The 16,303-nt window shown below is 38.2% G+C and overlaps 1 pseudogene; it reads right to left on the bottom strand.

The window, feature by feature from the left end:
* The window catches only part of LOC118841497, a 36,252-nt pseudogene that overhangs the window by 4,054 nt on the left and 15,895 nt on the right, over positions 1-16,303 (bottom strand).

The raw sequence follows: 16,303 nt of genomic DNA, 5'->3' as shown, positions 1-16,303 counted from the left end.
CACAAGTTTGGCTATGGCCGCTTGGTCTCAGCAGACTCTCCAATCTTTCCAGCAAATGACTCTCAGGGACTACTTGGAAGGAATACAAAAGATGTCTCACGCTCTCCCAATTCCTAAGAAAGCCCCCCGTGTTTTGAGCTGATTAGGATACCTTTTTTTGTGACGAGCATCTGATCTTCTGTTCAGAGGGGGTTGCTCTTTTCCCACTGTATGTATTTCTTCCACATGTCTACTTGCTGAGCCTCTTGGGGAGTATTCTGTGGAGGTACTGAAGGGGCATTGTGATCTAAACCTTTCATTACTGTTTCATACTCCTAGAATATAAATATTTAGCAAGTTTTAGTAAGCCTGTTTTCTTGGCTTAAAAAATCCAGTTTTATTTTCAGAATATGGAAGTCTTCGGGAATTTGCTCATCATGCTTCCTGTGGGAGAGCCATCACACTCTCCTCTGTATGAATCCCATTTTAGTCTATGTACTACCCAAACAAGCACTAGCCGAGTATGCTTGAAATATTGATCAAACGGAAAATATTTATACACACGAACTGTCCAAAAGGCTCTTTCAAATACTGATCATTTTATTGTAGCTAAAATTATTGGTATTTTACATTTCAGTGAAGAAGGAAGGCTGCTGGTATGGTAACAACAGATAGCAGTCCTGACTGCTCCAACAGAACAGCTCAGAAACCCCCTCCTTTGGGTCCTTTGGGAGTGATCTAAGAGATCACAGTAGCAAATAATGGAACTACTTAATTATTATTCATCATTTAAAAATACCTCTACTTTAGCTTTTCAGTAAAGGATAATACAGTAGGGATATTTTCTCTAATTTCCTCTAAAACGAATGTAGGAATATAAAATTATATTTGACATACAGAGATATGTCCTGAGGCAGACTATCTTACCAAGGTAAGTTTAGGTATTCAGATCAAATCTAGTTTATCGTTCATGTTCTGTATTCTTCTTTGTTGCTCCTGAAAAACCATTTTAGCTTTTTAGTACATATTTACTTTGTATTTTATTTACCAAACAATATTTGCCTCCAGTGAAAACTAATCCAGATTGACAGCAGCAACGGCAGTAGAATACACAATGCCTTACATTCATATAGCAACTGACAATATACTAACAATTTTCCCATGAGCAAACTCAAATTTGGTGGTTAGGTGACTTGTCTGAGGTCACTAAGCCACGGTCCTAGAACTGGGACTAGAATCCAGGGCCTCTGACTTCTAGTCGGTGGTCTTTCCAATATTGGACATGGGACCCCACTAAGAGCAACATATTCATAATTAATTATTAAACTAAACATAGAGATTAAATTCCAAACCTTTGCCACATGCCTGGCATTCATGTAATCTCTACTTCTATCTTCAATCATTTTCTTTGCTACATGTATGTTGATGCCCTAGAATAAAATGTGCAGAAAACATGCTACATGATTAACATTTTAAAATTCTAGCATTCATTGTAAAACAAAAAAATTCTGAAGAAGAGCATATAGTGGGGGAGTACACATGAATAACTTAATTCTAAGAATGGACTTATTTTAGAAGTACATGTTGAAATAAGATGAACAGATGTATTCACATAAATATAATGCAGCAAGCTTCAAATGACCCCAAGTCTCATTCATTACATGGCAGGGCACAAAGGCTTTGATGGAGAAGGTCTCCTGTATATGAGTGCTTTCTGCTTTCCAGTGCTGCATATTAATATTTGATGATTTAACATTGAGAGCCTGACGAGGGAAAGGAATTACAGACAGTCAGCATTAGTTTACACTTTTAAAAAAATCTCCTCCCTCAACTATTAGGACATATTAAGGCACAGTATCCTATGCAATCTGACCTTGGCTTCAGACATGTTTAGCTAAGGATGATTAAAACATCTTCAAACATAGGACAGACTATAAGAAAGGATGATTACTTAAAGTACGGTTTCTAGTAAAATTCTATTGTAATGAATGACAGGAGGAGCTGACCATTCAGCACTAAAAACAAATCGTCTAGGTTCATTCCTTCTGGGTATGTCTCGTCTCTCTTTATAACTTTGACTTTCTGAAAATTCAAACAGGAGTATAAAAGATACTTTGAGGTCATAATTCCTTCACTAGTTTGTAAGTAAAGTGCTTCCAAATAAGCACAGAGATGATGAATAACTAAGTCTAAACAAAAATGTCCTTTGTACTTCATACTGTTTGGTCAGAACATACTTATAAGTACCTCTTATCAGTAGTACAGAGAAACTCAAATATTCCTCAGAGTCCTGTTAGTAACCCTTTTATCATGAGTAATGAGGGACGCCAATGTCCAGGCACTAAGCACCAGGAAGGTCAGAATTTTTAATGTCGGGGCTACTTTGTAGCCAACCAATGACTATTTATTTACCTCTTCATATTTATTATAGTCTCTCCAAAGTTGCTCAGTATTGATCATTGGATTAACACAACCTCACTGATAAACTCTCTGGACAGCTGTTATTCTTTGATTTTCCTCATAAGATCCAACAGCTTCCCTGTATGACAGATAATACATGTCATTTTTGCTATCACACTAGAAGAGTTCAAGCATAAAATTTAATTCTGAAAGTACTTACATGCCTTTCAAGAAATTGATGTAATCCACCCAAATCTGAAAAACAAAATTAAAGGTCATTCACTTTCTTTACCTGTTTATATCCAACAAATTTGGTATAAATACTTTTGTAACAAAACATACCTGATAAGACATAATTTTCATTCCAATTTTATCCAAAGCAAAGTCATATGCTTGTGTCATTTTCCCTATGAAATATAGGTAGCAAAAAAGACCTCAGTTTAATTCATTAGTTGAGCACCAGGCCTTGTGCTGGGGATTCAGAGATAAATAAGACTATTCCTGCCCTTAAGGCACATTCTACTGGGGGTGAATTAGTCAGCACAGATAATGAAATGCAAAATACGCAGAGTCAAAGCAAAATAACTGGGGAAACCCTCACAGCTTCAGACCTCAGAAGGCTTCTGGTAAGAGGCCACACCTAAAGTTTTTCTTTGATAAGTCAGGAGGGAGAACATCCCAGGGGTACAACTTATGCAAAGGCAGGGAGGTAGGAAACATAATCACATAAACTGGGCAAGGGAACTTCAAGTAGACCAGTTTGGCTGCAAACTAGAGTGTGTGAGAGGGAATAAACATTCAGATTCATAAGCCATGAAATCTAGAATCTAGATACAGATCTATAGATCTGGAGATATCTATAGACAGAGAGAAAAATACCTAGATCTAGAGATATAGATGTACCTGTGTTGTTGTTATTCAGTCCTGTCTGACTCTCTATGACCCCATTTGGAGTTGTTTTTGGCAAAGATACTGGAGTGGTTGGCGATTTCCTACTCCAGCTCATTTTATAGATGAGGAAACTGAGGCTAACAGGGTGAAATGACTTGCCCAGGGTCATACAGACCAGCCCTCTATCCACTGTGTCACCTAGCTGCCCATTGATACATCTGTAAAGAGTGAGATATCTAGATGCAGAGATAAAGATATATCTATAGAGATCTAAAGATGTCTAGATCTAGAAATAAGTGGGAGGCATGCTAGGAAGGGTTTTAGATTCCAGTAGAGCTGGCATGTTATTCCAGCGACAGCCGCGAGTCACTCAAGTTTCTTGGGTAGAGGTTATGACATCACCATAATTGTGACTTAGGCATATGAACTCAGTAGCTGGATGGAGTTCGAGAGGGACAGACTGGAGGTAGGGAGACCAGTTAGGTGGCTATTTCAATAGTCCAGATAAGAGGCAACATGGGCCAAAAGTGGGTTAATGACTGTGAGAAAGCAATGAGAGATATTGTGGAGGTAGAAGTGATGACAATATTCAGGAAGGGAATCTAAAAGTCATCTACAATTAAAACATAGAAAATATTCTTTGAGCAAATTAAAAGAAGTCAGAGGCAAACAAAGATGCTAATTACCTGGCTGCAAACATAGGATGAACAGTGTAGAATGTGTCCAAGAACTAAATTTTTACTTCACTGGCCATCCCTGATTTTCCTTTTAGCTCAGAACAAATCACAAATGGTCAATAAATAGGTCTATGCATACCTACTACTGGCTGACACATAACATTATCAATATTGCTAATGTAATACTGGAAAAATCAGGAGACCTCTGAGAAACCCCCATTTGCATGATAAGGAATGGACTTAGACTTTCTGGCATTTAGCAGATATCCCTGAGGCTCCGTGACTCCACCAAGGAATGTCAATAAGATTATCCCACTTAAGGATAACCTGTCAGAATCTTTTGATCAGTCAAGACCTTTTGCTCCTGTTCCCCCCACCCTGTGACCTGGCCTGTAGGTTCCAGGAGATAATTAACCTCTGTACCCATATGTCCTATAAAAGCCACACCTTCACCCCAGCACGGGGCCATTTGATCTGGGTAACATACCCCTAATGGCTGCCGGCTAATAAATTCTCCATTTAAAACTTATACTCTGTGGCATCTCACTCGCTTCTGGTACAACACTAAAATGCCATTTTCCAAACATCAATCTCCTGCTCCAAATTGTTCATTGTTTCTCTGCTGACTACGGGTGGAAGTCCAAACTCTATATTACAGCAATTAGGCTGATCCCTACACTTCCCTCTTCAATCTAACATACACCACTCTACAGCCAAACCAATCTACTCATTGTTCCCTGAAAACAGCATGCACATGGTGAGGGCACAGTCTCTGGGAACCCCCTTGAATCTGGAATACAGTCTCTGGGAGCCCCCTTGAACTGTCCTTGTGTGATACCTGAGTAGCCAGCTATTGCCAAAAAAAACCCTGCCCCCAGCCCCTAACTGCAAACCCCAGTCTGCATATAAAAAAACAGACTGAGTTCCTGCCATTCAGCAAGGGGCCTGGGCCCCTAAGACTCTTCTAAGGAATGTGAGCTAATTACCAGGAAAAAGGCTAATGCCTAACGACCTTCCTCTGGCAGAGTGGGCTCAGAGATGTCTCTATCTTATGTCAACAGATGGAGCTAAAACATCTCTCGGTCTGTCCATGGCCATGAAGGATGGAAGCCTTGACCCTAGACATTATCTTGAATTATATGACTTTTACCATATCTTGAGCCTTCCTAGCTTCCTAGTTTTCAGGGTAGAGGGATTCCTATGGACAAAGTTTTTAAAGGTCCTGGTAAACTTTGTTATTGTAATAAAAGCTAATTTAATTGGGTAAATGCAAATATGTAAAATCTTGTTGTTTTAATCGAATGACTGGTTATACTGGTACTCTTGTATAGTCAAATGAAAGATAATATGGTTTCTAAAGTGTTAATGAGAATAATTAGAAAGGGAAGAGAAGTTTTATGATGTAGGGTTGAATCATTATCCCGTGGACTAGGGCTGGGATTTTAAAGTTGTATTGTATTTATGCAAGATAGAGTTCTTGGATGTTGTGAAGTGATATAAGAGCAATTAGGTATTGACACAAATAGTGTAATTAATTACTGCGACTAAATCAGAGACATCTTCAGTTTAGGTAAACAATTCTAGAAGTATTTTGGAAAATGTTTTTGTGATTTTAAGCGAGAGTTAGAGCTTAACAATATGTATAAGACTCAATTCCTGAAGTGTTCCTTTTTTCCTCCAGAAGGAATTAACAGGGACAAATCCATCAACTTGTGAGGTCAGTCATTAACCTCTTTTGTTTGTTTAAGTAAACTGGAATGGGATTCCAGTATACACAGTTATGTCAGTAAAAAGTACTAACTAATGAGTTGTTTTGTGTTATGGTTGAAATGTAAAGGGACACTGAGTAATAGGTTTGAAAGATTTGGAAAGGTAAATAAAAGCTTGAGGGGATACGAAAGGCAGATGAGAAAGTTAGGGGACAAATGGGAGTTAGCTAAGCCTCCCCTGTCCTGAGAATGATAGTTTCAGATGGTTTTAGCAAGTTGGGAAAGAGTGTGAGGAAGTATTTAGAAGCTGGAAATGTTATGTAGCTTGATTTGTTAATTATTAGCTCAATGAAATTTGGGCAGTCTCATGTGAAGGATATTTATTTGCTATTTAAGATTTTATGGGACTACAATTTAATATTGTTTTAAGCTCTGATTACAGGTTTAGGTCATGTGAAGCCAGTAGTAGTATGGCAGGCATTGCAAGTTGAGAACTTGAAAGGTCTGTGCCTGGGAAAAAGTCTTGAAGACGACCTTGGACACAGCCTAGGTAAGATCTTCCTGACTCTGTTTCCCAATTCTGCTATTTCCTTTCTGAAAAGGAGTCTCCACCTGATTACTCTTAAGCCCTGCTTTCAGCACCTGGTGACTATAAGATTGGCTATCAGATATGACTGGTGCCTGGAATCAAACAGAGCTAAGGAAGTTCTTTCCTTCTGTTAAGATATATGACATTGTCCCTCGTTTCTTTCATAGCAAATTCATATTAACAAGAAGTTTTGTAAACACTATGATAAATCTGTTAGGTAACAGATGAGTATTGAGATATCTCTGAGTTATTATAATAGGATACAGGTGTGAATAGCTAACAATTTTAACCTATGTTCATGGCCAAATAAAACATTGAAATAATATAGGGATAACATCCTCCAAAAATAAAAAAAATTTTAAAAAAGGGGAAATGATTAGGCAAAGCAAATTAGGCAAAGATGTAATGTGACCAATGTCTAAGAGAAGGAAGGGATAGCAAATTTGGAAAACGGATCAGATTGATTCCCCTAAGAATTATATACAGATGTGTATGACTGGTTCCAAAATTTATCAATTCTGGAAATTCAAGCTGAGGAGTATGTTTTGGTAATAAGATCTTAAATGTGGATTTTTGCACAAGGAAATTGTATGAGATATTGTTACAAGTGAAATTATATCTCCTTTGTAAGGTATCTGTCTGATGATTTTAAAAGGAAGATGAATTCAATTTATGGTTGGACTTTTATATTTTAAAGGATTCTTATACCAGGTACAAAATTTAGGTAAGGACAGAAACAGTAGATGATATATGAACTGAAATACTCTGAAGTTAAAAGAAGGAAAACCAAATTTAAGTGATTGTACTAAGTTATATTAAGTTAGAATTGTTTGAGAATTTCTAGATCTGAACCAGAGAAGCAGAACTCTCTTTTACTATCTAGGTATTGTATTTTTTTGAACTTAGCCCTGTGTGGCTGGGACCTATGTTGTGCTGTTTTTCTCTCAATTATCAAATCATATGTGTTCTGGGAGCTCCTGTCAGATCTGACTACTTCTACAGCTGCCAACTTGTGGATGGACTCCTTGATCTTTCTGTCACATCTGCCCCTGATCCCAAGTGGACATCTGAGCCCATAGGACACCTTGCCCTCCGGTTTCAAAGGAGCCTGAAGGGGACAGCATCAGACGCAGGCAGCCCCTCCTGAGACTCTGGACCAGAACCTGTATGAAGCACAACTCTCTTTCTGAGTCCCTTGCATTCCCAAGACTGTTTACTTGTACCTTTGGTGTCTTTAGCTTATTTTACTTAAGTGCTCTAGTTTCCCCATTGTGCTCCCTACTGATCCCCTTGCAACTTGCTCCCCCTGCTTGTTTACAAGTAGTTTATAATTACTGTCCATCTCTGGGGATGTCCAAACACAGAAAGAAAAACAAACCAAAAAAAACCCTGAATCCACCTAGATAAGGATTTTTAGAACTTTTAAGGTAGAGTTTTTTTTTTCCATACCTTTAATTGGTCTTTAGGCGAAACTTTCAGTTTGCCTTTGACCAAACGGGGGAAATGTGGAATGTTTTATACCATTTTGTAGCCTGAATTAATGAGTAACTGGAAGATGATCCAGGACCTGGGCTTCTTTGTTCTCTAAAATTTGCTCAGGAAATACCCCTACCTCTGTTGACAAGGCCAGATCAGACTTACTTAAGGATATTTTTCCCCTTGTTGCCATTGAGGGATGAGACCCTAATCCTGAGAGGAGCACCTTGCTTAATATTTTACAGGTATATACTTTAACTGACCCTTGTCAACACTCTTGTCTTTACAAACTTTTCACTTGGCATGTTGATGAAGGGAGAGCACAGGCTTTGGGAGTCCTAAAGCAGTCCTTAGTTGTCTAAGCCAGTTGCCTGTTTTAAAAACAATTAGACTCCCTGGCTGCTACAGCCACTCTAATTGAAGAAGCTTCTGAATTTCTGCCTGAAGCCTTGCCCTCTATTGTTACTTTATGCGTGCCTTCAGTTACTTCCCAAACCCCTGCTTTACAGGATGCGTTTAGGGAATTTTTACTGCAAGTTTTTCACCTGGCACTAGCCTAAGCTGATATTGAGTGATTTTCAGGACCAATGTCCCCCCTGGCTCACCACCCTGCTAGCACTTTGGTTGGCCCCCCTTCATTTTATTGATCCTACCTGTAACTATAGGTTCCTGATTACTTTCTCATATCCCCTACCTTATTCGTTCTTGTGTGAATTCTGTCCCTATCTTAGTGGCCCAAACCTCAGGTGCTTTGCATCAAGTCATTCCTTCTTCAAAGATTTGAATGGTTCCATAAAAAAGGGAAAATTGTGTATCTAATGTATCATGGTCATAAAAAGTGAAATAACACAGGCTTGCTGAGTCTGCAAAGTAACATATGTAAACTTCAAGAGATAATTAAGCACTGAATCCTGTATTGTCTAAATAAACTACCCTCTCGCTTCAAACGTGGTCATTTGATTTGGGAATTTCCCCGAATGACCGCCGGCTAATAAACTTCTCCATTCAAAATTTATACTCTGTGGCATGTCTCACTCGCTTCTGGTATAACACTTGAATCTTCCAACTAGATCTGGCCTTTCCCTAAGGCCATAAGCCTCACATTATCATTAGGCCCAAATCTCTACCTAAACCTTGCCCTCTGTTGTTACTTTAGATATGCATGCCTTCAGTTACTTCCCAACCTTGATATTCCTTCAGGAACTTCCTGCCCTTAATCCCATTCTCTTGGTTCCTGGACTCTGACCCTACCTTATCCTCCTTAGACTTCCCCTCAAGACCCTCCCTAAACCCCTCCTCTAGTCACCCCAGACCGCCCCTCAATCCCTCCTACAACCTTTGTGTATATAATCTCCATCTTGCCTCCATGAAGGCGCTCAGATTCAATCTAGCTCAGTGGATTGAATCTGGCCCGCTTGTGAAAACAGGCATCACAAAGGGTGGGATTTCTTAAGACAACCCATTATGGTGAATCCCTAATAAACTTTCTCTTTTCCCTTGGCTGAGAAGGCTTGAGTTGAATTCTTTGGGGTCTCAAGCACCCCTAGAAACGTATGGTTCCCCTACAATCATCATTTTTCTTTTAACCTCTTCACACAGACCCACCCCTCCAAAAAAATCCAATTCCCTATCAGAAATGCTCGTCCCTCATCTATTTTTCTACTTACTTAAATCCTACCCCTCACAATCTCCCTCCTCCCAGATTTTAGTTTGTGTTAAACTCTGTACTGTTATTTATACTTTCATGTCTCCCCAGCTAGATTCTAAGTTTCTCAAGGGCAGGGACTCATATTTTTTGTATCCCCAGAGACCAAAAACCAAAATCATTCACTAGGTGTTTAGTGAAATTGTTGGGAAGCTGCATGAATAGAGATTATATAATGAGCACGGCAGCTAACTAGCTACAGAAAGACTGTTATGTGCTTTAATCTCCTTGTTGGAATATGTCTCAGAATAAATCTATTAGAAGGTAACTATTTTGTTATGGAAGACAATAAAGGGTTCTACATCAGGTAAAAGAGAGAATTCTGGCTATAGCCACATGAGTCACTGGTCTGCCTGCATATGAAAAGTGTCCAGGGCTCAACCTCATTAATATACAAAAGACGTTTAGATTAAAACAGCTCTGGGGCACCACCTTACACCCATCAAATTAAATTAGCAAAAATAACTGAAAGTAAGGAAACAATACTGGTGAGATTAAGAAATAGGTGCACAAGTTCATTGATGGTCGACCTGCAAACTAGTAGAATTTTTTGGAAAACAGTCTAGCAATATGCAGTCAAAATTACAACATAATCATGCCCTTTGACTGAATAATTCCATTATCATAAATATAATGGAAAGGGTTATCAAAAAGGGGGGGGAAAGGTACTATCTAATAAAGGATTTTACAGTTGTAGTATGTGTAATTACCCAAAACTAGGAACAACCTAAGTGAACTAAAATAAGGGAATGGTTACACAAATTGTTGTACCTTGATGTAATGGAATACTATACATAATGCAGCTAAAGTGTGCAAGTAAAGGAATATAAAGAAATCTAGGCCTTTACTAAGTATAGTAAACAAAAAGAAAAGTAGATGAGCTGAGTATATTTACTCTGTTTATTTACATATTTACTACAACAAGTTAAGAAGAAAAATGGGTGAAAATAAATGGATGAAGAGCACTCATGGGGACTTAGAAATAAAATTATCTTTTATGTTTTTAATTTACTTGTTATTTATAAATAAATATTTGGAGAGTAAATTTGGTTATATGTGATGTTTAATATTAAGCATGTGATAAATGACATTTTAAAAAATAAGGCGAGGAGAAATAAGAAATTAAATCAAAAAATAAAACCGTAAAATTTTAAAAATAGAAGAAAAGTATAAAAAAAAGAAAAAAATTAAAAATTAAAACTGCGCCTAAAAAGACAAAATAGTGCATTATCAGCTGAAAGCATGGAGGTACCTGGAGCAATGGGGAGAATCACTTAACTTCCACAAAAAAACCAGGAGTGTATATTAGGAAGGTAGAATTTATGATTTCAAAGAGAATCTCATATGTGCCTGAAAGGTTCGGAATGGCAGGATATAAGGAATTCTCTAGGCAGAAGGCAGGAGAACTAAAGCATGTATTTACACTCCACAGTAACAGGCCCACAAATCCCCATTTTGATATTTTGATCAAAAGCTTCCAGGCCCAATAAGTCTGCCTCACAAGAGTAACCAGGAGGCCACAGAGAAACATGATGGTATAAAGCAAAATCATATACATGGTATAAGGCAAAATCATATAGGTGCTTCCCCTCTGCGGTAAGAAGATTACCCACTGGCCTCCAGTCTTGGCTCAGCACTCCTCGATCCACGTGGGTCAGCTCTGCTACCGGCAGCTCAGCTTCGGCTGTAGGTGTCTCTGGCTCCAACCGGAAAAGGAAAACCGATCTTCAAGCTGTCCTCTCCCCTCTTATAGCGTTTTCGATATCCTCAAGTGCCGCCTGAATGACCAGAGCTGATTGGTTCTTGAGTTGGCCCCTCCCCCTAGCGTAGACCAGGTTAACACCCAATAGGGCATGGCTCTGGAGTTAACACCTCCCCTCAGCCAGCCCCATGACTCATCACACAGGAAGTTTTCCGCTTCCCGGAAGAGAAGCAGCAGCAACCAGCAAGGCTCAATGAGGTAAGCTGAGTCACTCAAGGAAAGAATTTTTTATGTGGTTGAGTAGAAGACCCCAAGGTCTAAAAGACTAATCAAACGTGAAACCTATTATTTCAAATGTATAAATTTTTCTCAGCTCTTCTCAGTGTCTGAGAGAAGTAATAGAAGCAAATGTGAAAATGTGCCAAAGCTGGTTTGAATTTTTTGGACCCCTGGCTTAACTTTCTTGTAGCTGGGTAGTTCTCCCTTGGTTTCTCTGACATAGGAAAGATAACACTTCCATAAATCAATATGTAAAACCTTCATAAGGTATCTCTGAAATAACTGTTAACGCAAGAGAATGTTATTAGCTGTATATAATAAAATTTCACTTTTACATTATTGAGGTGAAATTCATGAATATAAAATCAGCAGAAAGAAAAAATAATTCAATTGGATCAGTGAAATTTTGTATTCTCACACACAAAAGCACATACATATGAGGAAAGAACTTCTGTAGTCTAGGTTGTCTTCATTTAAATAGTGGAGGCTTAAGTGATCAAGCCTATTCTGCTTATGGCCACTAAAATATGATTGCAACTACCAGTTAAACTATAGCATACTATTGAGTATGTTTGAATGGACTCACCTTTTCAACCTTGTCATAACTTTTAGCTGTAATCTGCCAAAAAATACAAAAAAAAGGCTTAAATTTTTTTTATCTTTGGAATAACAGAAATAAGTTTCTATACTGCATTATTAACAGTTTCTTTTCTTAGAAATCTCTTCCCCCTTACATAGCAAATACAGTGAGAGTATGGAAGCAAAATGGGGCTTATAAACTTATTTTACTTGGAAAACTACTATAGCACAATGATTTTCATAATTTTTAATGTCAAGGTAGATAATCCATAGCATAATTATCAAATAAGGCAGACCAGGTATTGCAAAATTGGTCCTAGGACAAGCAGCAGGATAGGTGCCCTCAAATGAGCTTTTTAAGGACAATTCTATTACAGGAGAGACCTCAAGGAGATACTTCAGACTTTAGGACACAGGTCCTATGATGTAAGGAGAAAGAGACCTGAGGAAAGGAGAGACTGCTGAAGAAGATATCACCAGGGAAGGAACATGGGTATGTGCATCCATCACCAAGGGAAAGCCCATCTGGTAGCTTTTTGTTTTAAACAGTCATACTCGCTGACTAGGTTCTTAAGCTCAGTAATTTTGTTCTACTGAAGTACATGTACACTGTAAACTGGTGCCTTTGGACAAAGTCCAGTTACTCTAGCCTCTGAAGTGACCTCACAACTTATACCAAATATTGATTATGCAGCCAAAACCAAAAGCAGGAATCTGTAGGAGGACCACCTGATAGAAGGCTATTTGGACTGTATACTGAGGGTCATATTTGATTCAAGACTTGTTTTTACCAAATAGCCACAACTAGAGTGATGGAATGAAACTATTGGGCAAGATACTGAGGGTAATTTCAGGGAGTTTTTCAACATGTGTAAGTAAGTACGTATGCGTGTATGTATGTGCGTATGTATGTATGAATGTATGTGTATGTATGTACGAGTATGTGTTTATGTGTATATGAATGTATGCATATGTGTATGCACGTGTGTATGTGTGTATGTATGTACGTGTGTGTATTACAGCATATGAATCCAATTATTAGAGAATTGGACCTGTGGTTAATGAACATGACTGTCAGGTCTTTAGAATTTAGGAACATGGACTCATCTCTCTTAAAGCTATAGAATTATCTGTGATGTTGTTTGTTTCCAATGTAGTTGAGATTATGATATCAAATAGGACTGTGGATAGTTGGCAAATATAATATTTGTTGTTGTTGGGGCATCTCGGTGGCAAAGTGAATAGAGTGCCAGGCCTAGAGTCAGGAAGACCCCAGTTCAAATCCAACCTCACTTACTACTGTAACCCTGGAGTCATGAAGAGTCTGACATGTCTGAAACAACTGAATCAAAGAGGATTGTAAATAGTCTGCAAACAGTTTTTTATGTCACTTCTTACAAAATTACTCTAGCTATAGTGATAAGTACTTTTAAGCTTCCCTTTACAAGAAGATCAGAGGTTAAGTGTTCCAGGTCTTACTCTAAGTGCATTAATTGGTGATACTGTTTATACAACTCCCTTCTCCCAACAGCCTTCAGCATCAAGCTTCTTCCTTAAGAGGGAATTCCTGTGTGCCACCCCCAACCCCCAACAAGCATTATTTATCAGCATTTTAGAAATATAAAATACCCCAAATTATGAACATTCATAGCTATTTTCAACATGCCAATTGGTTCTACATCTTCTGCTCCTCTTCATGGGCTATTGAACAGAGCTGAAAGAAGTCTCACAACTGGGTTCATTGGGTACATTACAAATTCATGTTATCCACCTTCAACTAGGCCCAAGGTACGTCTTTTTATTCCCTCCAAATGATTTCCTATCTAATTCTCCATAGAGACTAATTTCAAACCTTCTCTTTCTTCCTTAAGCATCCCATGTCTCTCCCTCTCTTTTTCAAATGAGGACTTTACCTCCTACTTTACTGAGCAAATTAAGGCCATTAAATGTGAATTCCCTATTTCCTTAACTGCAAAACCTATTGACATTATCTCTCACTCTTTCCCCTTATGTACAATCTACGAAGGCCATCCCCACTACACATGCAGTTGATCCCATCCTGTCTTCTTTTAGTACATTACATTCCTTCTCAAATCTTCAGCCTCTCCCCACTGCCTCAAACATACTCAAGTCAACCCATCTTTAAATAACCTTCACTAGATGCCACCATCCCCTCAAGCTATTATCCTATAGCTCTCTACTCTTTGCCAACCAAACTCTTTGAAAAAAGTGTCTACACTTGTCACTTTCATTTCCTCTTCTTTTGTTTACTCATAAACCCTTTTCTATCTGCTTTCTGACTTCAGTGTTCTCATGAAAGTTACCCACAATTTCTTTAATTGCCAAATCAGATGGTCTTTTCTCGATCCACATCCATTTTGACCTGTCTGCTGGATACTTTGTTCTCTCTGGGTTTTCATGATACTTCCTTCTCGTGATTCTCCTTCTACTTGCTAAGCATCCCTTCTTCTCCTTTGCTAGCTTATCATCCACATCACACAATAGCTTATGTGACTATTCCCCAAGGTTCCATTGCAGGTTCTCTTCCAGGGATTTCAGCAACCCTCTACATACTATCTCTTATTTAATTATCATCTCTATGCACACATACCTGGCACATAGTAAACAATAAATGCTTATTCATTCATGACATATTTATATCTAGATCTATGTGTCTCACCAACCCAAGTTGCTTCCCTGAGCTTCAATTTTGCATCACCAGCTGCCTGCTGCACATGTCAACCACTTTCCCTTTTGAAATTCTCAACTTTTCCAAACTTCCCTATCTCTAGAACCTACTACCATTCGTCCTGTGCTATCCATGACTCCTCTCTCTCCCTCACATCACACATGAAACTGCCAGACCTTGCCATTTCTTTTTTAACATCTCATGTTCAATCCCTTCTCTCTATTCACACAGCTGCTATCTTAATTCAAGAACTCCTTGCCTCTTGCCTGGATAACCACAACAGTTTTGTCTCAAGTCTCTCATCACACAAGTCCCTCCTAAATTCTGCTGCCAAAGTAATTTTCTTTAAGCACAGATCTGACCATGTCACTCCTATACTTAATCAACTCCAATTGCAACTAATTGTCTCTAGGATAAAATATAAACTACACTAGTTAGCCATTATAAAACCCTTTGTGATCTGACCCAATCTATCTTTCCTGTCTCCTCGGATATGACTCCCCCTGCTTCCTGTGTTCAAAATCCAGCCAAATCGGGCTTTTCTCTTTTCCTCAAATGACAATTCATCTCCCTTCACCCATTCCTTTACACTATCTGTTTTGGAAGTCTGGAATACACTCCAATTCTTCCTCACCGAATCCCTCTCTTCCTCTAAAATGTAGCTCAAGCATTCATTATCTTCTGCAAGATGCCTTTTCTGATCCCCAAAGTTGGTACTGCCCTTTCTCCCAAATTACATGAATATAGCTGTGTATTTACTCACTTCGTGTCTATTCTTTATCTACTTATATACATATATAAGTATATATATGTACATATATATGTGTATATATATACATATATACACATATATATGTACATATATATACACATATATATATACACATATATATACATATATATATACAAGCATATATATATACATGCTTGTTGCCTTCCCCATTAGAATGTATGTAACGAATATAAGTAAAGGATTGTTTCATTCTCTTTGTTTTCCCAGCACTGACTGCATATAGTAGGTATTTAATCAACATTTGTTGATTGATTGATGGTAGGATAATAAAGTAATAATGCTTTTATAATTTTACTATATAAAATGGAAAACTGTATCATGTCCTCAACAATTTGCAGCTGGTAGGTTACTTCATCATTCAACCTAACCTACTTTTCCCCAAGATATCCCTGACCAATAGCTGTGATGGATTTCTCTCAGTCTTCATGCATTCTGATGTAGCTACTACTTTTGTCACTGCTAAACACCCTTCTCTTCTTCGATACATTTTCCACCCTAGGTTTTCATTATGGTAGATAGCAGACAAAGCACGAAGTCTGGAGTCTCATCTACCTCTCAGGGTTGTTGTAAGGATCAAAGGAGCTCATACTTGTAAAATACTTGGCAAAACTTAAAGCATTATATAAATTCTAGCTATTATTAAATGGTAGCTTTTACTACTCTCTCCTGATGCTTGGTTTAAGGATTTGTTTTGTATCTTAGAAACTAAGCTCCAAGGGGCGTGGGGTGGGGCGGGGAGAAACCTTAGCTCTAAGCTAAATCTTGATCAGTTGCTTAATAGTACCAATAGGAAATGGCAGTTAAAAACATTATTATATAGTTAGCAAGTTTTTTC

Source organism: Trichosurus vulpecula, chromosome 1, assembly GCF_011100635.1.
Source record: "Trichosurus vulpecula isolate mTriVul1 chromosome 1, mTriVul1.pri, whole genome shotgun sequence".
In the NCBI taxonomy this organism is placed as follows: domain Eukaryota; kingdom Metazoa; phylum Chordata; class Mammalia; order Diprotodontia; family Phalangeridae; genus Trichosurus; species Trichosurus vulpecula.
Note: the sequence above shows the minus strand (reverse complement) of the source record. Positions and strands in the feature narration are given on the sequence as shown.